Below are 26785 nucleotides of genomic sequence, written 5' to 3' on the forward strand. Positions count from 1 at the left end.
GTACACCACTTATTACCGGGGACCATTCAGAGTAGGAATCATTGACCACAACTCTGGATACGGTCCTTGAGCCAATTCTCAATCCAAATTACAAACTATATTTTCTAAACCTATAGTCCTTAATTTACCCATTAGGCGTCTATGGGGGAGAGTGTCAAATGCCTTTGCAAAGTCCAAAAACACTAAATCCACAGCGGCCCCTCTGTCTAGACTTCTGCTCACCTCTTCATAAAAACAGATTAGGTTAGTTTGACAACTTCTGCCCTTAGTAAAACCGTGCTGGCTGTCACATATAATAATATTTTTTGTCACATAATCCTGTATATAGTCCCTCAATAGCCCCTCATTTTCCCCACGATGGATGTTAAGCTTACTGGTCTATAATTACCCGGGGAAGACCTAGAGCCCTTTTTGAAAATAGGCACCACATTTGCCCTGCGCCAGTCCCTTGGCACTATACCAGTCACTAGAGATTCTCTGAATATTATGAAAAGGGGGACAGAAATAACTGAACTAAGCTCTTTAAGAATTCTAGGGTGTAACCCATCTGGTCTCGGGGCCTTGTGCACATTTATTTTAATTAATTTAGCTTGGACCATATCTACATTCATCCAATTCAGTATATCAACTGATATATTAACAGCACTGGCACCGGCTACATCAGCTGCTCTTTCTTCAGTTGTATATACAGAGCTAAAGAACCCATTTAATAACTCTGCCTTCTCTTGATCCCCTGTGACCAACTCCCCATTACAACTATCTAGGGGTCCTACATGTTCAGACCTTGGCTTTTTAGCATTTATATACTTGAAGAATTTTTGGGGATTTGTTTTACTATCCTTGGCGACCTGCCTTTCATTTTGTATTTTTGCTAATTTTATTACATTTTTACAGATTTTATTAAGCTCTTTATATTTTACAAAGGCTGCAGCTGTACCCTCAGATTTGTATTTTTTAAATGCCCTTTTTTTGTCATGTATTGCCCCTTTCACAGAAGGTGTAAGCCATGTGGGATTTAATTTTAGTCGCTTATACTTGTTACCTATAGGAATAAATTTTGCACTATAATAACCCAAAGTAGATTTGAAAATCTCCCATTTATCATTTGTCCCATTATTTGACATTAGTTCTTCCCAGTCTATATCCTAAATTGCAGCCCTCATCCTGGGGAAATTGGCTTTCTTAAAATTAAATGTTTTTGCCCTCCCAGCTTGCGTTTGTTTTTTACAGTATAGGTAAAATGTAACTATATTGTGATCACTGTTACCGAGGTTTTCACGAACATTGACGTTCCCAACAAGCTCTGCATTATTAGAAATGACCAAATCCAACAGAGCTTCACCTCTAGTCGGGTCTTCAACAAACTAGCCCAGAAAATTTTCATGCAACAGGTTGAGGAAATGTCTCCCCTTTGCAGTTGAAGCCGAACCATGACACCAATTAATATCCCGGAAATTAAAATCTCCCATTATCACTACAGTACCCACCTGTGCAGCCCGCTCCATCTGTTTATATAGTTGACCTTCCATCTCCTCAGTTATATTGGGGGGGGGGGGGTCTATAGATTACACCAAAAGTTATTTTTTCAGTGTTTACCTCCCTTTGTAATTCCACCCACAAGGTTTCAACCTCCTCACAGTATTCACCCACTATTGCCTCTTTCACACTCGCCTTCATATCATTTCTCACATACAGACATACACCACCGCCTTTCCTATTTGCCCTGTCTTTCCGAAACAGTGTAAAACCCTGTAGATTTACAGCCCAGTCATGTGAAGAGTCCAGCCATGTTTCAGCAACACCAACTATATCTATATTTTCTTCAAATACCAAGGCCTCCAGCTCCCCCATTTTGCTTGCTAGACTTCTGGCATTTGTGAACATACACTTTAACTTGCCTTTCAGTTTTTCACTTTTATTATCAGAAATGTGATTTGACATTATTTGGGCATTTTTATTTACACTGCTGTTTTGTAACAAAAGGATCTCCTTATCCTGTTGTCTAGTCCTCTCCCCACATTCTGTTTCTCCCCCCACCAATATAGTCTGACCCCTCTCTAACCTGGCTACCCCTTTTTTTTCTACATTGACCTCCCTCCTCAGCCCTAGTTTAAATACTCCACCACCCCAGCTAGAATTCTCTCCCCCAGCACAGTGGACCCCCTTCCATTTAGGTGCAAATCATCTGCAGAATACAGTTTGTACCCCAATGAAAAGTCAGCCCAGTGCTCTAGGAACCCAAATCCTTCTCCTCTACACCAAGACTTAAGCCATGCATTTAACTCCCTGAGCTCCCGCGGTCTTTCCTGTGATGCACATGGCACAGGGAGTATTCCTGAGAATACAACCTTGGAGGTCCTTCCATTCAGCTTGGAGCCTAGTTCTTTAAAATTATTTTTAAGGCTCCTCCACCTGCCATTTATTCGGTCGTTGGTACCGACATGGACCACGACAGCTGGATCATCACCAGCCCCTCCCAGCAATTTGTCCACCCGTTCCACCACATGCCGAACCCTGGCACTAGGGAGACCGCAAATCATTCGGTTGAGGTGGTCTTGGCGACAAATTATTCTATCAGTCTTCCTGATTATAGAATCACCTACGACTATCAATTGCCTTGGCTTACCTGCATTGCCATCCCGCCGACTACTAGCTGGGCTGTTCTCCCGGCTGTTGAGGAGATCAGTATCTACTAGGGCTGCCATTTCTGAGACTGACACCCTCGCATCATCACCCAACTTGGCAATTTTGCTTGGAATGTCAGAAACCGGATCGGCCTACCTTTTCTTTGACCCCTTTCTACTGCCCCTAACTACATTAACCCAGCTACTTGCCTGATCCTGCTCACCCATGTCAACCCTTTGAGGGTCACTGCCACCCTTAGATATTTTTGATGAGGACAGAATATTGGTACGTGGTACTAAGCGTCCTCCAGGTCTAGTGATGCCATCACACAATCCCTGGAGAGGAGATTTACGGTTGAAGCAATGCTCTCCATGCGGAATTTTTTGTAGGTCAGATAAAGATTCAATCTTTTTAGGTTTATTATGACCTTGTGTCTTCCTCCTGGTTTCTTCACAAGGAAGAGAGGGTAATAAAAGCCCTGACCTGTCTCTGTCCTTGGGACTTCAATTAGAACTCCTTTTTCTATAAGTGACAGGATTTCTAATTCTAAGACTTTCTGCTCCTCTGGGTCCCTTAGGGGCCTTGTGGGAAGAAATCTATCTGGGTGAAGTGACCTGAACTCTAGCATGTAACTCTGTCTTTATAATTCCTAAGATCCCAGGATTCGCGGATATTCTCTGCCAATCCTTGAAAAACAGGGATAGACGACCCCCCACCATGGAACTTTTGGCGTCATTGTTGGTTTCTGTTTTTAGGGTCGTTTTGAGGCCCGAAGAGGAAGCCCTTATTTTTCCCTGTGAATTTTGAGGCTCTAAAATCCTTTCCCCTAGGGTTAGGTCCTTTGTTATTAGGCCTTTTGGGACTAAAGGAATCTTTCGTTGGTCTTGCCTGTGTAGGGAACCCTTTTTTTGCTATCGGACGCTTTTTCTAGTAGGTCGTCTAGCGGGGACCCAAATAGATCATCTACGGAGCAGAGAATAGCGCACAGCTTCCCTTTTGACCCAGTGTTTCCCTTCCAGGTTTTTAGCCAGATAGCTCGTCTAGCGGAATTTGACAGGGCTGCTGATCTGGCGGAAAGGCGTACATAGTTTTGCTGAGGCATCAGCCATAAAGTCTGCCTCCTTGGAAAGCATTCTAAGGGAGGATAGGATTTGATCCCTAGAGGTCTTGTCTTTGAGATGAAGCTCTAATTGTGGGAGCCATATTTTTAGAGACCTGTCCACGCAGGTGGCTGCAATGCCCAGTTTAAAGGCCCCCGTAGAAGCTTCCCAGGCCTTTTTTAGATAGAAGTCTGCCTTTCTATCCATGGGATCAGGCAAGGAGCCTAGATCCTCGAAGGGAATGTTTCCTTGAAACTTTTACCACTGGGGCGTCAAGTCTAGGGGGGGTTAGCCCAGTCTTTACAAATATCATCCTCAAAGGGATATTTCCTCTTGAGGAATTTGGGAATACCCGCTTTCCTATCAAGATTTTTCCATGCCCTTTTAAAGAGGCTGGTTATAAACCTATTAGAAAGGTTCTGTTTTTCTAGGCCCTAGACCTTGAAACATTATGTCCGGGAAGGACCGAGGTTCTTTGGGATCATCAATGTTCATGCTTGCCCTTACGGTCTTGAGAAGCTGATCTATGTCTTCCATTGGGAACAAATTTCTCCCTCCCTCGTCTTCGTCCGAGGAATTGTCTAAGGAGCTCCTTCTTCCTCTAGCTGAAAGTCCGCTTCAGCTGAGGATTCGGATAGATCTATCCGGCTAGAAGAGGTAGGTGGTAAATCCTACTCTTTCTTTTAAGGGAGTTCCTAATTTCTGCCCTCACAATATCTTTAATACTTGAGGCCAAGTTTGAAGATTTTTCTGAGATAATGTTGTCTAAACACTTTTTACAAAGTCTCTTAATATAGGAGGATGCTAGTTTCTTTTTACAAACAGCACATTCCTTGTTGTGGGTTTTTTCCTAGGACAATCCCTGGCTTAAACATGTGCAAGAAAAGGGGGACAGCATTTAGTAAGGAAGAGGTTTTTTTTTTATCTTACCCCATAGTCCTGACTTTTCCTCAAGTCCCGGACTGGAGGATTTGGTGGCATCCGAGCGGTCAGTGAGTCCTGATGCTTCTGCTGGCGTTTCCATAATGGAGGAAGAAGCTGGAGACTGAGGCTCCGTGTTGTTCAGGCCTAAATAGGCCTCGGATTGGCTGGGAGGCCCTCTGCTCCGGACGCCTGGAGAACCTCCTCCCAGTTAGGGTCGCCGGAACCAGCGCCTCCAGGAGCGTTGGACGCATCACCCCGCCGGAAGTGACGCGTCGCAGTGACCGGAAGTTCTGCACTGAGTGCCAATGCTGGGCATCATCCGGCCCCACCAGGGAGCCGAGTAGGACCCTGGGAGACCGCTCCCCCGCTTGAGGATGGACTCACCCTGTGGACCTTGAGCCACCTCCAGGGGGGGAGGCGATGGACTGGGAGAGGAGGGAGTACCTGTACCAGGCTTAAAGTTGCTTCCTCTAAAGGAGACTTCTACATTCCAGAGCACCCGTAGGGAAATAAGGTAGGAACCTTGCTAGGGGGTCTGCAACCCAGGGAGAAGTGCTTTTCCTACAGGACAATCCTTCCATCCGGAGGACAGGAAACCTGACTGGGTGTGTGGAGAGGTGTGTCCCTTTTTATATCCTCAGGTTTCCTGTCCAGCGGATGGGATGTCTCTCCAGGGGTGCCGTCATAGGTGAAAAGGGTAAAACAGCAATCCTGCTATAGATGTTTTCGCTTATTTTTTTTTTATATAGCGTTTACTACGAGTCATAAATTACATGTTAACTTTATTCTGCGGGTCAGTACGATTCCGGCGATACCAACTTTATAGTACTTTATATTTTACAACTTTTTGCACAATAACATTACTTTTGTAAAAATAAATGTATTTTTTTGTCGCCATGTTGTAAGAGCCGTGACTTTAATTTTTTCGTCGACGCAGCTGTATGAGGGCTTGTTTTTTATGAGACGAGCTATAGTTTATATAGGTCCCATTTTTAGATGCATGCAACTTTTTGGTCACTTTTTATTTCAATTTTTGGAAGACAAAGTGACCAAAAAAACATCAATTCTGGCAGTAAATGTTTTTTTTTTTTTTTTACGGAGTACACTGCGCGGGGCAAATAACGTAATATTTTTATAGTTTTTTTCAATAATAAATGACTTCATAATGGAAAAAGGATCTATTGTGTTTTAGGTTATTACTTGAAACTTTTATTTTACTTTTTACAACTTTTATTTTTACACATTTTTTTTAGTCCCACTAGGGGACTCGAACGTCCAACTGTTTGATTGATGTTCTAATACATTGCACTACCTATGTAGTGCAATGTATTGGAACGGTCAGTTGCTCACTGACAGCAAGCCGATCAGGCTCCACCTCTGGGCGGGGCCTAATCAGTTTCAGTAATGGCAGATCAGGAGGCCATTGTTAGGCCTCCTGTTGCCATAGTAGCATGGCAGGGCTCCTGATTTGCTACAAACCACTAAGATACAGTGATCGCTTTCAATCGCTGCATCTAAGGGGTTAATGGCAGGGATCGGAGATAGCTCCGGTTCCTGCCGTTACAGCGAGATGTCTGCGCGGCGTTACAGCGAGGTGTTTGAGCCGGAAGCTGGCTCCACCTTGCCGTTGGTACCGGAAGACTTTTAGTCCCCGTCGCCAAGCGTGGCATAGGAGGCTTCCGTTTCTGGCAGACCGTCAGGCCAGTTTTAGGCCTCCATTTGCCATTGCAGCCACCGGCAACACAGCGATCACGTTGCTGGGGTGCCGGTGGCAAACCCCTCAGATGCTGCGATCTGTATTGAACGCAGCATCTGAGGGGTTAAATCGGCCGAATCGGAGGCTAGCTCCGGTCCTGGCCGTTACATCAGGGTGTCAGCTGTAACATACAGCTGGCACCCGGCGGTGATGGTGCGGGCTCAGCTCCTGAGCCCGCACTATCGCCGCGACGTAATGGTACTGTGCTTTGCGGGATGCCCTGCCTGACCGTGGCGTATATATATATATGGCAGATAATGAGAAGGGGATAAGAGGGTCCTGCCAACCAAGAAAAAAAAAAAAAGAGCATTCCTGTGTGCAGTCACAGTTCTCAGGTCCTGCACTGTGTATAACACATTTTCTGAAGTGTTATGATCTTAGTAAAAAATTTGGGCCAAAAAGTTTACTCTTTTAAAAATGTAGGAAAATTCTATTTTTTATTTTTAATCATCTGATTCGAAAATGGATAATGATACCACACAAATATATTTATTTAGGCACCACTTCAGTTTTGTAGTGGCTTTGAGGGGCTCATATATTAGAGACCCCCCATAAATCACTCCATTTAAAAAAAAACTGCACCCATCAACATTTAGGTTAACCCTTTAGGTGTTTTGCAAGAATTAAAGCCAAGTGAAGGTGAAATTTACAAATTTCCTTTTTGTTTTGCAGATATTTAAATTTTTAAATACATTTATTTTAATAACAGCAGGTGATAACAGAGAAACACCACTCACTATTTATCCCCCTGGTTCTGCAGTTTTTAGAAAGTATCACATATGTGACCCCAGTGTGCTACTCGACAAGCACCGGCCTCAGAACTGAAGGAGCATCTTGTGGGTTTTGGTCTGCTTTTCATTAGGACATTTTCCAGGCACCATTTAATATGTAGCAGGGGCCTTGAGGTGCCAAAACATTAGAAACGCCATGAAAACGACTCCTTTTGGAATCTGCACCCCTAAAGGAATTTATCTAGGGGCCTGGTGAGCATTTTGACCCCACAGGTGATCTGCAGAAATTAGTGTGCAGTGGATGTTGCCGCGAAAATTCAAATTTTTCCATAGATATGCCATTTCTGTACCCAGTATGTTGTGCCCAGCTTGTGCCACTGTGAAGAGTCAGCTCTCCTATCATACAGTGCTTTCTGGTTCTTTTGCCTGGACACATGACAGGGCTCAGGAGTGAAAGAGCACATGCAGATTTGAGGCCTAATTTGACAATTTACAATTGTAGAGGCTCTCAGGTGAAATAATTAGAGAAACCCCAAAGTCACCCCATTTTGGATGTTGAACTTTTTCCCCAGATATGCCATTCCAGTGCCAAATATGTTGTGCCCAGTGTGTGTGCCCCTACAGACACACACCCCATAAATAGTTAATAGCGGGCTCTCCCGAGTACTGCAATACCCCATTTATGGTCATAAACTGCCGTTTGGGCACATTGCCAAATTCTTGGATTGTGGGTTTTGCTTGGTAGTTTTGTTTGGGGTATTACTGGTGTTTCAGTTTATAATGTGGGGGCATATGTAACCTGTGCGGAGAACATCAGGGCATAATAAGAGGGTGTAATAATGTGGTAAATAATACAATAATCCATAGATGTGTGTTACGCTGTGAAGCAATCCTTTATGCGCAGACCAGTGTCGCACTGATAGATGGTGTCCTTCCTTCCTTATCTCTCTTTTGGAACACACTTTGCAAACACGGGTAGTACCCAAAAAAGTTGCAGTTTGGAGAACTTCACGTAGAAAGTGTTGCCCTGGTATAACACGACGGCCTCGCTTCCAGTGGTGAGGATGACGTTTTGGGGCAGATGTGCTTGGGCCATCTCCTTCCCGGTTCCCAAATATTAGGGCCTTGGGAACCACCTCTTGAAACCGAAGGAATGTTCCTATGTGGGGGAGCACGTAAGTGTTATGAAATGTCATCTGTACGATGTGCACAGCCAGCTTTTTGTACCATAGGACGTCTATATGGTGAAACGGGGTATCGTACAAAATATCTGTGCTCCAGTATAACCATAATATTTGACTTCTTCAGCAGCGCCATATGCAGCAAAAGGCCATCAAATATCATCATCATCATCATCATCATCTCGACTGCATCTACGGGGTCCATCTGTAGGGTCTAGCAAACTATGTGGGATATTGGGCAAAAAACTGTTGGACATATAAATCGTCATGGCCATCATTTTGCATCATTGTGTTCCCAGTCTCATAACTTTGTTGTTTTTTCATCTATGGAGCTGCGTGGGGGCCGTTTTCTGCAGGGTGAGGTGTCGTTTTTATTGGTACCACTTTGGAGTAATTGTGATCTTTCGATCACTTGAATCCATTTTTTAAGCCATGGTGACCAAAAATAAGCAATTCTGCCTTTTTTTGTTTTAACCATGTGGGATAAATAAGAGGAAATTTTTATAGGTCAGGCCATTAGAAATGCGGCCATATCAATTATGTGTAGTTTTCGTTTTTTCAAATTATGAAGGATTTGATCGGGGAAATATGCGATTCTTGTTTCTATTACTTAAAATTTACTTTTCTAAAACATTTTTCTTTTACTTAGGGACCTTGAATGGCTGATATTCTGATCGCAGGTACAATACACTGCACTACTTGGCAGTATAATGTAACTCATTTTTCCACTGACCGGCAGCCTACATGGCAGACCAGCTCATGGTTAGGCTTCCTGGTTGCCATACCAACCATCTGCACCAACCATCAGCACCCCATGATCGCTCACAGGGGGCCGATGCGACGCAGGTAGAGCCCCTTCCCTCTGTAAATTACTTAAATGCTGTGGTCACGATTGACTGCAAGGGGGTTAAACTGCCAGGATCAGAGGTAACTCTAATCTCTGCCGTTGTGACGGAATGTCAGATGTACCTTACAGTTAGCATCCGGTGCGAATTGTGCGGGCACATCTCCAGTGCCCACTTAATCTTATGGGCATAACTGTACGCCCAATTGCAGGAAGGGGTTAATGTAGCACTACTGTGGAACCTCACCTTAAGAAACCTTAAAATTCACTTTCTAAATCCATTATTACTGACCTGTGGTAACACCTCCTGGAATTTCCTCCTCCACTTCACTCTTACATGGTTGATCGCCCCTCACCCGCTCTTCTTCTACTTCATCCTCCACTTTAAAGAGGCTCTGTCACCAGATTTTGCAGCCCCTATCTGCTATTGCAGCAGATAGGCGCTGCAATGTAGATTACAGTAACGTTTTTATTTTTAAAAAACGAGCATTTTTGGCCAAGTTATGACCATTTTCGTATTTATGCAAATGAGGCTTGCAAAAGTACAACTGGGCGTGTTGAAAAGTAAAAGTACAACTGGGCGTGTATTATGTGCGTACATCGGGGCGTGTTTACTACTTTTACTAGCTGGGCTTTCTGAAGAGAAGTATCATCCACTTCTCTTCAGAACGCCCAGCTTCTGGCAGTGCAGATCTGTGACGTCACTCACAGGTCCTGCATCGTGTCGGCACCAGAGGCTACAGATGATTCTGCAGCAGCATCGGCGTTTGCAGGTAAATCGATGTAGCTACTTACCTGCAAACACCGATGCTGCTGCAGAATCATCTGTAGCCTCTGGTGCCGACACGATGCAGGACCTGTGAGTGACGTCACAGATCTGCACTGCCAGAAGCTGGGCGTTGTGAAGAGAAGTGGATGATACTTCTCGTCAGAACGCCCAGCTAGTAAAAGTAGTAAACACGCCCCGATGTACGCACATAATACACGCCCAGTTGTACTTTTGCAAGCCTCATTTGCATAAATACGAAAATGGTCATAACTTGGCCAAAAATGCTCGTTTTTTAAAAATAAAAACGTTACTGTAATCTACATTGCAGCGCCGATCTGCTGCAATAGCAGATAGGGGTTGCAAAATCTGGTGACAGAGCCGCTTTAATATTAGTCAGATCTTCCCCCGGATTTCACATATGTAACAATTCAGTATAATACAGCAGAGAGTGCGAAGAATCTAACAGATCAACATAAGAAACCACCAAAATATGGATTTCTCCTACTGGATCCATCTGTAAGACACACACAGTGACTGAATACATGACTACTGTATATCTGTCTATATATCAGACACTACTCTCAAGACCAATACCAGACTGTGAAGACTACTACCGTGTTTCCCCGAAAGTAAGACAGTGTCTTACTTTCTTTTTATCCCCAAAATCCCCACTATGTCTTACTTTCGGGGTATGTCTTATATTGCGTTGCGTTGCTCGATTTTCTAGATAGTCACTGTTCATGGTGCTGAAAGAGTTAAACTGTTTCAGCACCATGGACAGTGACTTCCGATCCCAATAAACATGAACCTGTCAAAAAAAAAAGAAGTTCTGACTTACCGATAACTCCCGGCGTCTTCCTCCAGTCTGACCTCCCGGGATGACGATTCAGGCCAAGTGACAGCTCCAGCCAATCACAGGCCAAGCACAGCCTGCAGCGGTCACATGGACTGGCGCGTCATCCAGGGAGGTGGGGCCCGATGTCGAGAGGCGCGTCACCAAGGCAACGGCCGGGAAGTTCTCGGTAAGTACGAACTTTTTCTTTTTTTCACGGCATTCACTGTCGAGGGTGCTGAAAGAGTTAGCTCTTTCAGCACCTTGGACAGTGACGGGCGTCGACTAGACTCATCTCTATGATGGCGGCTGCGCGAAAATCACGCAGCCGCGCATCAGAAATACCCCCGTGTTTCCCCGAAAGTAAGACATATGTCTTACTTTCGGGGTACGGCTTATATTAGCCGACCCCCCTGAAACCCCCGATACGTCTTACAATCGGGGGTGTCTTACTATCGGGGAAACACGGTAGTATATCCAGAAAATGAAACACACATAGCACAAGTCATGTACCATGACAATATAAAATAAACTTTATTGAAATATACATAACACATTGGCCATCAAAATATAAAAACAATATAGCACACAGTTAAAAAGGAGAGTATGGAGGAGCTGCGTGAATAATCCAATATATATGCTACCATACTGAAAACATCCTGTGATGTGGTAGCAAATGCAGATATCTATAGAAAAGATAATCATATAGATCAAGTATTTGGACAACAGAAGCACATAAATATATTTAGCACCTAACAGAAGAGCACACAATTGGCATGCATATAAGAGTATACAGCTAAAGCTCCAAGTTGCACCCAAAACAAAGACCATGCTTTATAAATAAAGGATATTACACAAACCCATGGACTGCATGATCGGAAGCACGCAGGAACACTCCACACTGACCGCCCCCGACGCACGTTTCGCCGTCCGCTTTCTCAAGGGGTACTGACTGATGGGATAGTGGTTGTTTTAAATATAAAATTCAGAGGGAGGGGACTACACGAATAGCCAAACACTAAGCAGTGTTCACAGCATATGGAGATCTGCAATCACAGATCAAATTACACCTACCATGCTGCAGGCACCATTAATGTGCACGGACGATGGAAGCCATATTCGTGTCTGCGGACGCCATCACACCTGCTTGGCACATGCGCACCGGCACTGATCCGGATGTCGGAAACTGTGCCACGGACTTCAACTACAAACTGCGCATGCACGCTGCCAAAAGTCTAAAGGGAGGGGCTGGCATTATACAGGGAAGGGTTAGTGGCCATTTTAGAGCCTGGCAGTCATGCCAGAAGCCCAAACACGGGATAAAGGTCATGTACTGACCAGGACTGCCGTATATAGCACTAAAACAATCTACCCCGGGAAAACATATAAATAGTGAAAGCATAGTTAATACATTAGTCGGTACTCCCGAGTACCTGGGTATCTCTCAAGATAGTTGAAACATTATCACTGGACAGCTGGAGCGCGCACATAAAGATCCCATATACATAGACATGAATGAATATACATACATAAATACACAACAATATCAATATTCTACACATATTAGTACATCACTGTAAATAGCACCATACAATTAAAAATTCCACTTTATTTTACAATAAATACCATCGTAATAAAAAGATACATATATAAATATACAATGTACCCCCATATAAACAAATAATAGTAAATAGTGTAAATAGAGTGCAAGGGGAGTGAGGAGAGGTGAGTGAACACACGTGCTCGTGATAGTGAAAAGAAGTGAGGAGAAAAAATAAATAGTTAGATTATGTGAAGGAGTAAAAAAGGACTGCACCTGAAAAATATATAGCCATTATTAAGCATGCAGAAATATAAACATATGCAATATGAATCATTATATAATGTATTGTATAAATGACAAAAATGTGAAAACCTATATAAAAATATGAAAATGATGCGACTCAATATGAGCGTGTTAGAGACCATAAAAATAATCAATGTAAGTGATCTAATAAGTATAACTGAACACATGAATACAATTAAAATCCATACATGTGCCAAAAATATATATATACATATTCAAAAAAAATGTGTAGTGAGTATACGTGGATATAATATAATGGATAAGAAACATGAAACAATATATATAGATTCATGCATGATATATAAAATGTGATAACGTGTATAGACTTAGGTACATAAATATGTTAGTGTATATAGAGTAGTAAAAATATATAAATATATAAAGTTGGTACACTAAAAGTGTATACATAATATGTGCATGTAGTAGTCATGAGATCATACAAGAAATACAATAATAACAATATGTAAATTCATATAGACATGTGTCAGTAAGAGAGAAATATGGATAAGGTACGTGTACCAGTACCAATACCTACCCCTTGAGAAAGCTGAGAACATCCCAAAATACCAAACATATACAAAAAAAAGGGTATAAATGTATAGCAATGTATACATAAAATGACATTCCCATGCATACACTAAGCCCACATATGATAATAGCACGCAGAAGAAAGCGGGAACGGGCACAATTTGGGCATCAAAGCACCTCCGCTATAACTGGACAAATGAGCCGATGTATCCATATCGCCTGTAAAGAGATTGGGAATTTGAGATAGTGTAGAATACTCAAAAATAGTCCGACCTGAGTGTATATACCTCACACCGACAGAACATTGCGTCCCCACCGCAACAGCGTGATCACAGAAATGTATCAACCAGAAATAATCCCATCACACAATTAAAATATCATAAAACTAACTATATTACATAAAAATGACGCCATGGAACCCACGGGGTAAATTACAAGAAGGAAGCGTAGGACATTTTTTCATTTAGACCATATGGTGAACTAGTGTTAAAGAGGCTGTCACCAGATTTTGCAACCCCTATCTGCTACACGCCCAGTTGTACTTTTACTTTTCAACACGCCCAGTTGTACTTTTGCAAGCCTCATTTGCATAAATACAAAAATGGTCATAACTTGGCCAAAAATGCTCGTTTTTTAAAAATAAAAACGTTACTGTAATCTACATTGCAGTGCCGATCTGCTGCAATAGCAGATAGGGGTTGCAAAATCTGGTGACAGAGCCTCTTTAAGCTTTGTTATCCACTTACACTCGATACGTTCAAGCTTGCGAAAAGAGTCTCCCCCACGTGTTCCGATGATGATTTTATCAATGCCATGTACTTTCAGATCTTGCCACCTGTTGTTATGATGGTCCCGGAAATGTCTGGGGATAGATTTAAGTTTATTAATCATCTCCCAATCATTATCCGCAATTTTTTCAGCATTTTTAATGTCTCTTACATGTTCCCGAATTCTTATTTTAAGCTCTCTTGTGGTCATGCCAATATAGGAGAGGCCACATGGACATGTTGCCCTGTAGACGACCCTCGATGTACTGCAATTAATAAAATGCACAATTTTGTAGCATTTTTTGTTTTCAGAGTCAGGAAAAGTATCCGTTTTGACTATCAAATTGCAGATAGAGCAATGGCCACAGCGGAATGATCCCCACTTTGGTCCCTTGGAACCATATAGATACATGTTAGAGTTTGGGGCACTATAGTGACTCCGAACTAGATGGTCGCTTAAGGTCTTACTCCTTTTGACTGTAAGTTGGGGTTAGAAGCCTTTTAAGATCAGTGTCTGTCAACAGTATGGGCCAAAAGCGAGTAACAATTTTGTGCATCTCAGACCATTGTGTATTGTAGGTAGTGATGAGCCTTACCGTGTCCTCACTGTTTTTCTTTTTGCGCTGTTGTTGTACAAGAAGACTATTACGGTCAGTATGGTATGCTCTCTGATACCCTTACAGCGCAAAAAGAAAAAAATGCAATTTTCTGCAATTTGATAGTCAAAACGGATACTTTTCCTGACTCTGAAAACAAAAAAATGCTACAAAATTGTGCATTTTATTAATTGCAGTACATCGAGGGTCGTCTACAGGGCAACATGTCCGTGTGGCCTCTCCTATATTGGCATGACCACAAGAGAGCTTAAAATAAGAATTCAGGAACATGTAAGAGACATTAAAAAGGCTGAAAAAATTGCGGATAATAATTGGGAGATGATTAATAAACTTAAATCTATCCCCGGACATTTCCGGGACCATCATAACAACAGGTGGCAAGATCTGAAAGTACATGGCATTGATAAAATCATCATCGGAACACGTGGTGGAGACACTTTTCGCAAGCTTGAACGTATCGAGTGTAAGTGGATAACAAAGCTTAAAGGAACAGTGTCATCACAAATTTTTTTTTTATATGTTAAAGATGTTAGTGCTTTATTAAAAACGTTTATATTTATTTGTGTGTTTGTGTTTTACTTTTTCTTATTTTTACACTTTTTCTTCCCTATGGGGGCTGCCATTTTTTGTTCCATTTCTGTATGTGTCGATTAACGACACATACAGACATGGAATACGGCAGCCACAGTCCCATAGGGACTGCGAACGGGTCCCGTCCCATCCACTTCTGTGTACGGTGTCTGTGTGGGAACTGCGCATACGCCGCTCCCACACAGTCCAATTTGAAATTGGCGCCGTCCGGCGCCATTTTCCTGTGGACCGTAAGTCGCGGCCGGACAGTAATATTATTACTTCCGGTCGCGGCTTCCGGACTTGTGCACTTGGACCAGCGGCAGCAGACGGAGCGGACGGGCCGGAGGGAGCCGCGGCGGCAGGAGCAGGTAAGAGATTTCAATGTATGTTCGTGTTTGTGTGTGTTTACTACTGTATGTAAACCTACTACACTGTGTGTTAGCTCAAAAAATGGCGACACACAGTGTAGGAGGTTACACCGTTCAAACCCCTCGTTTATCCCGGCACTAGCCAGGATAAAGGAGGGGGGGGGATGCTGAGAGCTCACTAGAGCGAGGGCTTTTTACCCAATTTTGCAATGCTGCAATTTTGGGAATAGCTCCATCTAGTGACCAGAAATGGGAAATATTATAAATTAGAATCCAATTGAATCCAATTTATAATATTTCCTGACTCGTGAAAAAAATAAAAAAAATTTGAACAATGTTTAATCACCTACACACTAAATGTTTAATTAAAAAAAAAAAAAACATGTTTTTCTGGCAACACATTCCCTTTAACACTAGTTCACCATATGGTCTAAATGAAAAAATGTCCTACGCTTCCTTCTTGTAATTTACCCCGTGGGTTCCATGGCGTCATTTTTATGTAATATAGTTAGTTTTATGATATTTTAATTGTGTGATGGGATTATTTCTGGTTGATACATTTCTGTGATCACGCTGTTGCGGTGGGGACGCAATGTTCTGTCGGTGTGAGTTATATACACTCAGGTCGGACTATTTTTGAGTATTCTACACTATCTCAAATTCTCAATCTCTTTACAGGCGATATGGATACATTGGCTCATTTGTCCAGTTATAGCGGAGGTGCTTTATGATGCCCAAATTGTGCCCGTTCCTGCTTTCTTCTGCGTGCTATTATATGTGGGCTTAGTGTATGCATGGGAATGTCATTTTATGTATACATTGCTATACATTTATACCCTTTTTTTGTATATGTTTGGTATTTTGGGATGTTCTCAGCTTTCTCAAGGGGTAGGTATTGGTACTGGTACACGTACCTTATCCATATTTCTCTCTTACTGACACATGTCTATATGAATTTACATATTGTTATTATTGTATTTCTTGTATGATCTCATGACTACTACATGCACATATTATGTATACACTTTTAGTGTACCAACTTTATATATTTGTATATTTTTACTACTCTATATACACTAATTAACATATTTATGTACCTAAGTCTATACACGTTATCACATTTTATATATCATGCATGAATCTATATATATTGTTTCATGTTTCTTATCCATTATATTAGATCCACGTATACTCACTACACATTTTTTTTGAATATATATATATATATATTTTTGGCACATGTATGGATTTTAATTGTATTCATGTCTTCAGTTATACTTATTAGATCACTTACATTGATTATTTTTATGGTCCCTAACACGCTCATATTGAGTCGCATCATTTTCATATTTTTATATAGGCTTTCACATTTTTGTCATTTATACAATACATTATATAATGATTCATATTGAATATGTTTATATTTCTGCATGCTTAATAATGGCTATATATTTTTCAGGTGCAGTCCTTTTTTACTCCTTCACATAATCTAACTATTTATTTATTTTTTCTCCTCACTTCTTTTCACTATCACGAGCACGTGTGTTCACTCACCTCTCCTCACTCCCCTTGCACTCTATTTACACTATTTACTATTATTTGTTTATATGGGGGTACATTGTATATTTATATATGTATATTTTTATTACGATGGTATTTATTGTAAAATAAAGTGGAATTTTTAATTGTATGGTGCTATTTACAGTGATGTACTAATATGTGTAGAATATTGATATTGTTGTGTATTTATGTATGTATATTCATTCATGTCTATGTATATGGGATCTTTATGTGCGCGCTCCAGCTGTCCAGTGATAATGTTTCAACTATCTTGAGAGATACCCAGGTACTCGGGAGTACCGACTAATGTATTAACTATGCTTTCACTATTTATATGTTTTCCCGGGGTAGATTGTTTTAGTGCTATATACGGCACTCCTGGTCAGTACATGACCTTTATCCCGTGTTTGAGCTTTTGGCATGACTGCCAGGTTCTAAAATGGCCACTAACCCTTCTCTGTATAATGCCAGCCCCTCCCTTTAGACTTTTGGCAGCGTGCATGCGCAGTTTGTAGTTGAAGTCCGTGGCACAGTTTCCGACATCCGGATCAGTGCCGGTGCGCATGCGCCAAGCAGGTGTGATGGCGTCCGCAGAGACGAATATGGCTTCCATCGTCCGTGCACATTAATGGTGCCTGCAGCATGGTAGGTGTAATTTGATCTGTGATTGCAGATCTCCATATGCTGTGAACACTGCTTAGTGTTTGGCTATTCGTGTAGTCCCCTCCCTCTGAATTTTATATTTAAAACAACCACTATCCCATCAGTCAGTACCCCTTGAGAAAGCGGACGGCGAAACGTGCGTCGGGGGCGGTCAGTGTGGAGTGATACTGCGTGCTTCCGATCATGCAGTCCATGGGTTTGTGTAATATCCTTTATTTATAAAGCATGGTCTTTGTTTTGGGTGCAACTTGGAGCTTTAGCTGTATACTCTTATATGCATGCCAATTGTGTGCTCTTCTGTTAGGTGCTAAATATATTTATGTGCTTCTGTTGTCCAAATACTTGATCTATATGATTATCTTTTCTATAGATATCTGCATTTGCTACCACATCACAGGATGTTTATAGTATGGTAGCATATATATTGGATTATTCACGCAGCTCCTCCGTACTCTCCTTTTTAACTGTGTGCTATATTGTTTTTATATTTTGATGGCCAATGTGTTATGTATATTTCAATAAAGTTTATTTTATATTGTCATGGTACATGACTTGTGCTATGTGTGTTTCATTTTCTGGATATACTAGTAGTCTTCACAGTCCGGTATAGGTATTGATATTTGCTTTATGATTTGTGTGGACGCATTATTGTTTGGCGTATGCCAATGGTCTATACTCGTATAGGTATTCATCACTTCTCTCAAGACCTTTAATTCTAATATTTAGCAGAGTAAGAATTAAAATTTTGTGCTCCTCAGAACCTGGGCGAAGGGTCCAGCGCTTCCTAAGCCAAGGGCCTACAAGAGGGAATGGCAGGACGGGGAGTCAACGGCTCCCTGCTCCGCCATGGGTTTAACTTGTTTTTGCTTCCTGAGGATTTACATACTGTTGAAAGTCGTAGTCCGATTTAACAGAATAGCTACTGTAGCACAAATTACTTAAAAAATTAATGCTGGCTGTGATAGAAAGGTGTCAGAACACGCAGAGCATCCCCAGCTTGCTATATATGGGGATGCGTTGCTAATGACTGGTTGGAATGCCCATGCTTACCCCGGTCTAATGGCAAAAAGGCCTAGAACAGATATGTGAGCATCAGAATGGTCATAAGCTAATGGAAAACCAATTACCAGTAAATGTAATCTCATCTTTCCCCTCCGCCCATGACAGCACCCTGAGAAAAGATAGAAACTGGGGAGGGAACCTCCAGCTCACCTTGACACTCCAGTGTGATGTGGATTTGTAGGTAGCGCTCGGATCCTCGTGTCGGCACAACGGTAGTTTGACAAGCAAAGGAGAAGGTAGGATCCAGCGCTGGGTGCAATTAAAATGGATTTTTCTTTTCCAAGTTTATTGGAACGAAGTTAAAAGGAAGAAGTCCAGTTGCATTTAAGTCCTGGGTGTGTGGAATTGTGGAGGTGCGTGTCCTCGGGGGCCTACGCGTTTCGGACGGCTATCCGCGTCCTTAGACTTGGCTGTGGTCACCACAGCCAAGTCTAAGGACGCGGATAGCCGTCCGAAACGCGTAGGCCCCCGAGGACACGCACCTCCACAATTCCACACACCCAGGACTTAAATGCAACTGGACTTCTTCCTTTTAACTTCGTTCCAATAAACTTGGAAAAGAAAAATCCATTTTAATTGCACCCAGCGCTGGATCCTACCTTCTCCTTTGCTTTAGCACCCTGAGAAGATAGACCAGATAGATTAGGAGGGACCACAGCCCAGAGGACTTTTCTGCCAAAAGCCAGTTGATCATTAGATTGAAGGTCCAATCTGAAGTGCCTGAAAATGGTATATTAGGAGAACTAAGTAGGTACCCTTCAGATCTGGTCTACGTAGGCATTAGCCCTTTCTGCCCATGAAGTAGAACTCGCACGAGTAGAGTGCACCCCAAACTCGGAAGGAGGATTCTTTCCTGCTGAAGCGTAGGCTAGATTCATAGCTGTAAAAGTCCACCTAGCTGGGGTTTTTCTGAGAACCGTATCCCTTTTCGGAGCCCTGAAACTGAAAACTGTGAAAGTTTCTCCTCCATAGGGATTTTTGGAGGGAAGAACTACAGTATTTCTTGGGAGCGATCGGTGAAATCTACTCTCGGGTAAAAGAAAAAAAACTATGCCAGGTCTGATACTTATCCTTGCATCCAAGACGTTCATGTAAGACTAGTCTGAAAGACAGCAACGTAACCCACCCCCCTGGAGGAAATCGCTCCCACAAAGCCTGATTTATATGCCAACAGATTGCCAGGAATATGGTCAATAGACTCAAATGGAGATTCAGCGAATCTAGATAATACAAACGTTAAATCCCAAGGGGGCGATCTACATTTTAAAGATGGTTTGGTCTAATTCCAGCTCTAAAAAATTGTTTCATCCAGGGATTTTTACAAAGAGATAAATAAAAACAGGGAAAAGTAAGAGACGAGATGTGCACTTTCATGGTGCTAGGCCTCAAGTTTTTATTAATACCATCTTGGGGAAAATTAAGGATTCTGGGAATAACAGAGTAGACCCTCCTGCACTTTGTTTTTCCTGGTGGTAAACAGATCTAACCGTGGTTCCCCCCCATTGATAAGAAATCTTCCAAAACACCTCCCGATTTAAACATCATTCTAATGTTCTTATGAATGGGAAGAACTTTCTTGGACGCAGATCCTCAAACATCTGATCCTGAATATAAAAAGTTCATAGTGGATCTAATAGCCCTTAATAAGAGATCTGCCCTCAGGAGGGAAGAGAAGTTTTCCTAATAGCGTCAGAATCTACCGACACTTCTTCACCCTCCTCACAAAATGCAATATCCCTAGTAGAGTCAGACACCATACCCTTCCCTATAGATGTACTAGGACGATTCCTATTAAAGCCTTTTATTTTACAATGTCCTTAATATATTGGATCAAATAAGACGGTTCCTCCTTCAACAACTTGTCTAAACATAGCTTATATAGGGGCCAAACCAGGGATGAAGGCAGATTATTTTTACAGATGGGCATCTTTTTTTGGGGAGCTTCTTCGATCCCTTCCAAAATCACGGCACATCAATAGGAACAGAACATAACCAAACAAGGTATTTACCCTTTTACCCCCTTCCAGAGACTAATAATTTTCCATCATGTCCGGATTCCGGATGGCCAGCCTTCCTTCTCATTTTGCATAGTTGAGGAGAAGTAACTGAGGACAAAAGTCTCATGACCTGCCTTGGGTGAAGGAGCCAAAGACTGGCAGAAACCCGCTTCCTCCAAGCGCCATGGTTTTTTAAAATTACCATCCCTTTAGGGTATCCTCCTACTGCCCCATGTGATTGGAACGCAGTGCATGCTCTAGGCATGCCTTGTTCCACTTCCTGGTCCAGATTTAACACTGCCATGCTGATGTGTCCGAGCCCGGCCCCACTTCCGGAACGAGCACCAAAGCTGTCCCACTTCCAGTCCACCCCACTCTCCTCCCTCAGGTCATCAGTATTTAAATAAGACAACAGAAGGCAGTAAAATAAAAAGGCGGTAGCAATGTGGAGGACAATGCCAGGCCCTGGGACCTATTGCATGTCAGAAAGCTCCCGGCATGCCTGCCACATTACAGGTAATGCTTGCTCAGCATGGTAAGGAGGAATACTTGGGGGATCTACTCCCATTAGGGGATAAGGAAGGGAGAAAGGCTCAGACTCTACAGAGTACCTCCTATTACCCAAAGATTTGTTACAGGGTTCAGACGTCATGCAGTCTAGAATGTTGCATTTCAGAGGTCAAGCCTTTCCTGATGTCCAAAGGACAAGAAACAGAACCTAAAGCTGGTTAGGGGTGTTTCTCCTTTGAAAGCATTTCTGGAGTTTTCCAGTCGTGGATTGGAGCTAGTCTCTCAGGGGGATGTCATGGAAATAGTGAAAACAAAAGTCCGATCCATGGAGGCCGAACTTTCCAACTTACAGGCTTAAAGGATTTGGTGCCAGATACCCCAGGAAGCTTCAGAGGTCTTGTGGCGTTCGTTCAGAGACAGAGCTGTTTGGCAATCTCATCTGCAGCAGTTACACCTAATGGCCTGGAGTATGAAAGGTCAATCTTACCTAGGTGAGGCCTGTCTGACAGTGTAGTTTCTACTCTCGTAGCAATCACGAAAAAGGTCACGTCTAATATCTACTTTTAAAGGTCTGGAAAACTTTTACTAGATTTGTTGGAGATTATCCAGATCCCTGGGAGGTCCCCAACGTCCTCATCTTAAATACTCTCCAGGCTAGATTGGATAGGAACCTTAGGCCCTTTAATTTGACATTCCAGATTGCAGCTCTCAGTAACTTCTTTGACTACAGGTTGGCAGACCATCCTTGGGTATAACTATTTATTAATGCCTCAATGAGACGGTGCCCTGTAAGATCAGTAGTTCCTCCTCGGGACTTGAAAACTCTCCTCCGGCTATGTCACAAGCTCCCGAAAAACCTTCAGGGGAGATTTCCATCAGTATGTTGACCCTAAAAATCACGTTTCTGTTAGCCATAACTTTTGCTATAAGCTTTCCTTAGGAAGCAGGATATTGTGTTACATTCCTTCCGTACTGACCTGAGAAATGATACTGAAAGGAGTTCCACTGTTTAGATGAGGGGTCTCAAACTCTGCCAGGTAAGTGGACCACATATAGAAAAAAAGTGAAGTTGACGGGCCGCATTACTTTCAAATTTGATACAATACAAAATTATTGTTAATTAATTAGTTATTTGAACTACTATAACACTATATTACTAGAATAATAGCGCTAGGTTTAAAATTTGAGATATTTCGCCACGTGCTTATTTCAACAATCCAGCTTTCCAGTTTAAGTGTCGCTAAATGCAGTCCGGCGGCTCAGTTAGCACACGTCAAGATTGGGCAGCCCCTTTGTAGAGGCTGCCCCAGTGCCCTCTGTAGAGGCTGCCCCAGTGCCCTCTGTAGAGGCTGCCCCAGTGCCCTCTGTAGAGGCTGCCCCAGTGCCCTCTGTAGAGGCTGCCCCAGTGCCCTCTGTAGAGGCTGCACCAGTGATGTCAGGGGCTTTCCCAGAGCTGGAGTCCCGGAGCAGAGCCGCTTCTGGCACTCTGCCTGGGATTCCAGCTCTGCTCTTGACATCACTGTCCATATATGGACAGAGATGTCAGGGGCAACCCCAGAGCTGGAGTCCCAGGCAGAGCGCTAGTAGGCTCTTCCTGGGACTCCAGCTGTGCTCCTGACATCACTGGGACTCCTGCTCTGGGGAAGCCCCTGACATCATTGTCGATGTATGGACAGCGATGTCAGAGGCTTCCCCAGAGTCCCGGAGCAGAGCCGATAACAGCGCTCTGCCCGGGACTCCGCTCTGGGGAAGACCCTGACACACTGTCCATATATGGGCAGCGATGTCAGGGAATTCCACAGAGTCCCGGAGCAGAGCCTGTACTAGCGCTCTGCCCGGGACTCCGGCTCTAGGGAAGCCCCAGACATCGCTGTTCATATGTGGACAGCAATGTCAGGGAATTCCAGAGTCTCAGAGCAGAGCTAGCGGTACTAGCAGCTCTGTGTCCCGCGGGCCGCAGATGACAGCCGCAGGGGCCGCATGCGGCCCGTAGGCCGCATGCTTGAGACCCCTGGTTTAGAGGTTTGATTTTCTACCTGAGAGCTTATTCAGATTGGAGGAAAACCTTTTACTATAGTTTAAGGGAAGTCGTAAGGGATTGGAGGGGTTGTGAAGCATTTAATCTCCTCCGGTTTCCTGTCCTGAGATGGGTGGTCCTCGCATGGGGCTCCAGGAAAACAATATCCGGTAAGAGTAGTTTTTGTTTTTACATATTTTTCTATAGATATATGGATCTAGCACACAATATACATACAGTACTGTGCAAAAGTTTTAGGCAGTTGTGGAAAAATGCTGCAAAGTAAGAATGCTGTTAGTTTTTTTTATTCATTTAACAAAATATAAAAAGTGAATGAACAGAAGAGAAATCTAAATCAAATCAATATTTGGTGTGACCACCCTTTGCCTTCAGTACAGCATCAATTCTTCTAGGAACACTTGCACAAAGTCATGGATTTTGTAGGCTTATAGTCAGGTGTATGATTAACCAATTATACCAAACATGTAATAATGATCATCATTTTCATATGTAGGTTGAAACACAGACATTAACAGAAACAGCTGGGTAGGAGGCTTGAAACTGGGTAAGGAACAAACTCTGCTACAAAGGTGAGCTTGTGGAAGACTGTTTCATGTCACAGGTCCACCATGGCAAGACAGAACACAGAAACAAGGTAGTTAAACTGCATCAGCAACGTCTCTCCCAGGCAAAGAATTCAAAGCAGACTGGGGTTTCAAGATGTGCTGTTCAAGCTCTTTTGAAGAAGAACAAAGAAACGGGCAATATTGAGAACAGTAGATGCAGTGGTCGGCCAAGAAAAACTTAGCGCAGCGGATCATAGACACATCATGCTTACTACCCTTTGAAATCGGAAGAGGTCGTCCAGCAGTGCCATCAGCTCAGAAGTGTCAGAAACCAGTGAGACCCAGGTCCACCCATCTACTGTTTTGAGAAGTCTGGCCAGAAGTTGTCTTCATAGAAGAATTTTGTCCGAAAAGCCATACCGTCGATGTGGTAACAAGGCCAAGCGACTCAACTATGCACAAAAACATAGGAACTGGGGGGGTGCAGAAAAATCCCAGCAGGTGCTCGGGACCGATGAGTCAAAATGTGAAATATTTGGCTGTAATAGAAGGAAGTTTGTTCACCGAAAGGCTGGAGAGCGGTACAATAATGAATGTCTGCAGGTAACAGTGAAGCATGGTGGAGGTTCCTTGCAAGTTTAGGACTGCATTTCAGAAAAAGGAGCTGAGGATTTGGTTACGCTTAAAGAGGCTCTGTCACCAGATTTTGCAACCCCTATCTCCTATTGCAGCAGATTGGCGCTGCAATGGAGATAAGAGTAAAGTTGTTTTTTTTTTTTTTTAAAAACGAGCATTTTTGGCCAAGTTATGACCATTTTTATATTTATGTAAATGAGGCTTGCAAAAGTACAACTGGGCGTGTATTGTGTTCGTTACATCTGGGCGTTTTTACTTCTTTTACTAGCTGGGCGTTGTGTATAGAAGTATCATCCACTTCTCTTCACAACGCCCAGCTTCTGGCAGTGCAGACACAGCGTGTTCTCGAGAGATCACGCTGTGACGTCACTCACTTCCTGCCCCAGGTCCTGCATCGTGTCGGACGAGCGAGGACACATCGGCACCAGAGGCTACAGTTGATTCTGCAGCAGCATCAGCGTTTGCAGGCAAGTAGCTACATCGACTTACCTGCAAACGCCGATGCTGCTGCAGAATCAAATGTAGCCTCTGGTGCCGATGTGTCCTCGCTGGTCCGACACGATGCAGGACCTGGGGCAGGAAGTGACGTCACAGCGTGATCTCTCGAGAACCCGCTGTGTCTGTGCACTGCCAGAAGCTGGGCGTTGTGAAGAGAAGTGGATGACACTTCTATACACAACGCCCAGCTAGTAAAAGAAGCAAAAACGCCCAGATGTAACGAACACAATACACGCCCAGTTGTACTTTAGAAAGCCTCATTTACATAAATATAAAAATGGTCATAACTTGGCCAAAAATGGTCGTTTTTTAAAAAAAAAAACGTTACTGTAATCTACATTGCAGCGCCGATCTGCTGCAATAGGAGATAGGGGTTGCAAAATCTGGTGACAGAGCCTCTTTAATGGTGTCCTTAATGCTGAGAAATACAGGCAGATACTTATTAATCATGAAATACTATCAGGGAGACTTCTGATTGGCTCCAAATTTATTCTGCAGTAGGACAACGACCCCAAACATACAGCCAATGTCATTAAGAACTATCTTCAGTGTAAAGAAGAACAAGGAGCCCTGGAAGGGATGATAAGGCCCCCACAGAGCCCTGATCTCAGCATCATCGAGTCTGTCTGGTATTACATAGTTACATAGTTACATAGTTACATAGTTAGTACGGCTGAAAAAAGACACATGTCCATCAAGTTCAACCAAGGGAAGGGAAAAGGGAAGGAAAAATTTCTACACATAGGAGCTAATATTTTTTTGTTCTAGGAAATTATCTAACCCTTTTTTAAAGCCATCTACTGTCCCTGCTGTGACCAGCTCCTGCGGTAGGCTATTCCATAAATTCACAGTTCTCACTGTAAAGAAGCCTTGTCGCCTCTGCAGCTTGAACCTTTTTTTCTCCAGACGGAGGGAGTGCCCCCTTGTTTTTTGAGGGGGTTTTACAAGGAACAGGATTTCACCATATTTTTTGTATGTGCCATTAATATATTTATATAAGTTAATCATGTCCCCCCTTAGTCTTCTTTTTTCAAGGCTAAATAGGTTTAATTCTTTCAATCTTTCCTCATAACTTAAATTCTCCATGCCCCTTATTAGCTTCGTTGCTCTTCTTTGTATTTTTTCCAACTCCAGGGCATCCTTTCTATGAACTGGAGCCCAGAACTGAACTGCATATTCTAGATGAGGCCTCACTAATGCTTTGTAAAGTGGCATTATTACATCCCTGTCCCGCGAGTCCATGCCTCTTTTAATACACGACAATATCCTGCTGGCCTTTGAAGCAGCTGATTGACACTGCATGCTGTTATTGAGTTTATGATTTACAAGTACACCCAGATCCTTCTCAACAAGTGAATCCGCCAGTGTAGCGCCCCCTAGGACATATGATGCATGCAGGTTGTTGGTACCAAGATGCATAACTTTACATTTATCTACATTAAACTTCATTTGCCAAGTGGACGCCCAAACACTTAGTTTGTTTAAATCTGCCTGTAATTCATGAACATCTTCCATAGTCTGAACTATATTACATAGCTTGGTGTCATCTGCAAAAATAGAAATAGTGCTATTAATCCCTTCCTCTATATCATTAATAAATAAGTTGAATAATAGTGGTCCCAGCACTGAACCCTGGGGTACACCACTTATAACCGGGGACCATTCAGAGAAGGAATCATTGACCACAACCCTCTGGATACGGTCCTTGAGCCAATTCTCAATCCAATTACAAACTATATTTTCTAAACCTATAGTCCTTAATTTACCCATTAGGCGTCTATGGGGGACAGTGTCAAATGCCTTTGCAAAGTCTAA

The 26785-nt window shown here is 42.8% G+C and overlaps 1 protein-coding gene and 1 pseudogene across 1 annotated transcript in view; one reads left to right on the forward strand and one right to left on the reverse strand.

Moving 5' to 3' along the window:
• The window catches only part of LOC142654474 (uncharacterized), a 1458099-nt gene that overhangs the window by 1347164 nt on the left and 84150 nt on the right, over positions 1-26785 (forward strand).
• Positions 1-26785, reverse strand: part of LOC142659669 (uncharacterized) — a 75958-nt pseudogene that overhangs the window by 24503 nt on the left and 24670 nt on the right.

This window comes from Rhinoderma darwinii, chromosome 1 (assembly GCF_050947455.1).
Source record: "Rhinoderma darwinii isolate aRhiDar2 chromosome 1, aRhiDar2.hap1, whole genome shotgun sequence".
Classification (NCBI taxonomy): Eukaryota; Metazoa; Chordata; class Amphibia; order Anura; family Rhinodermatidae; genus Rhinoderma; species Rhinoderma darwinii.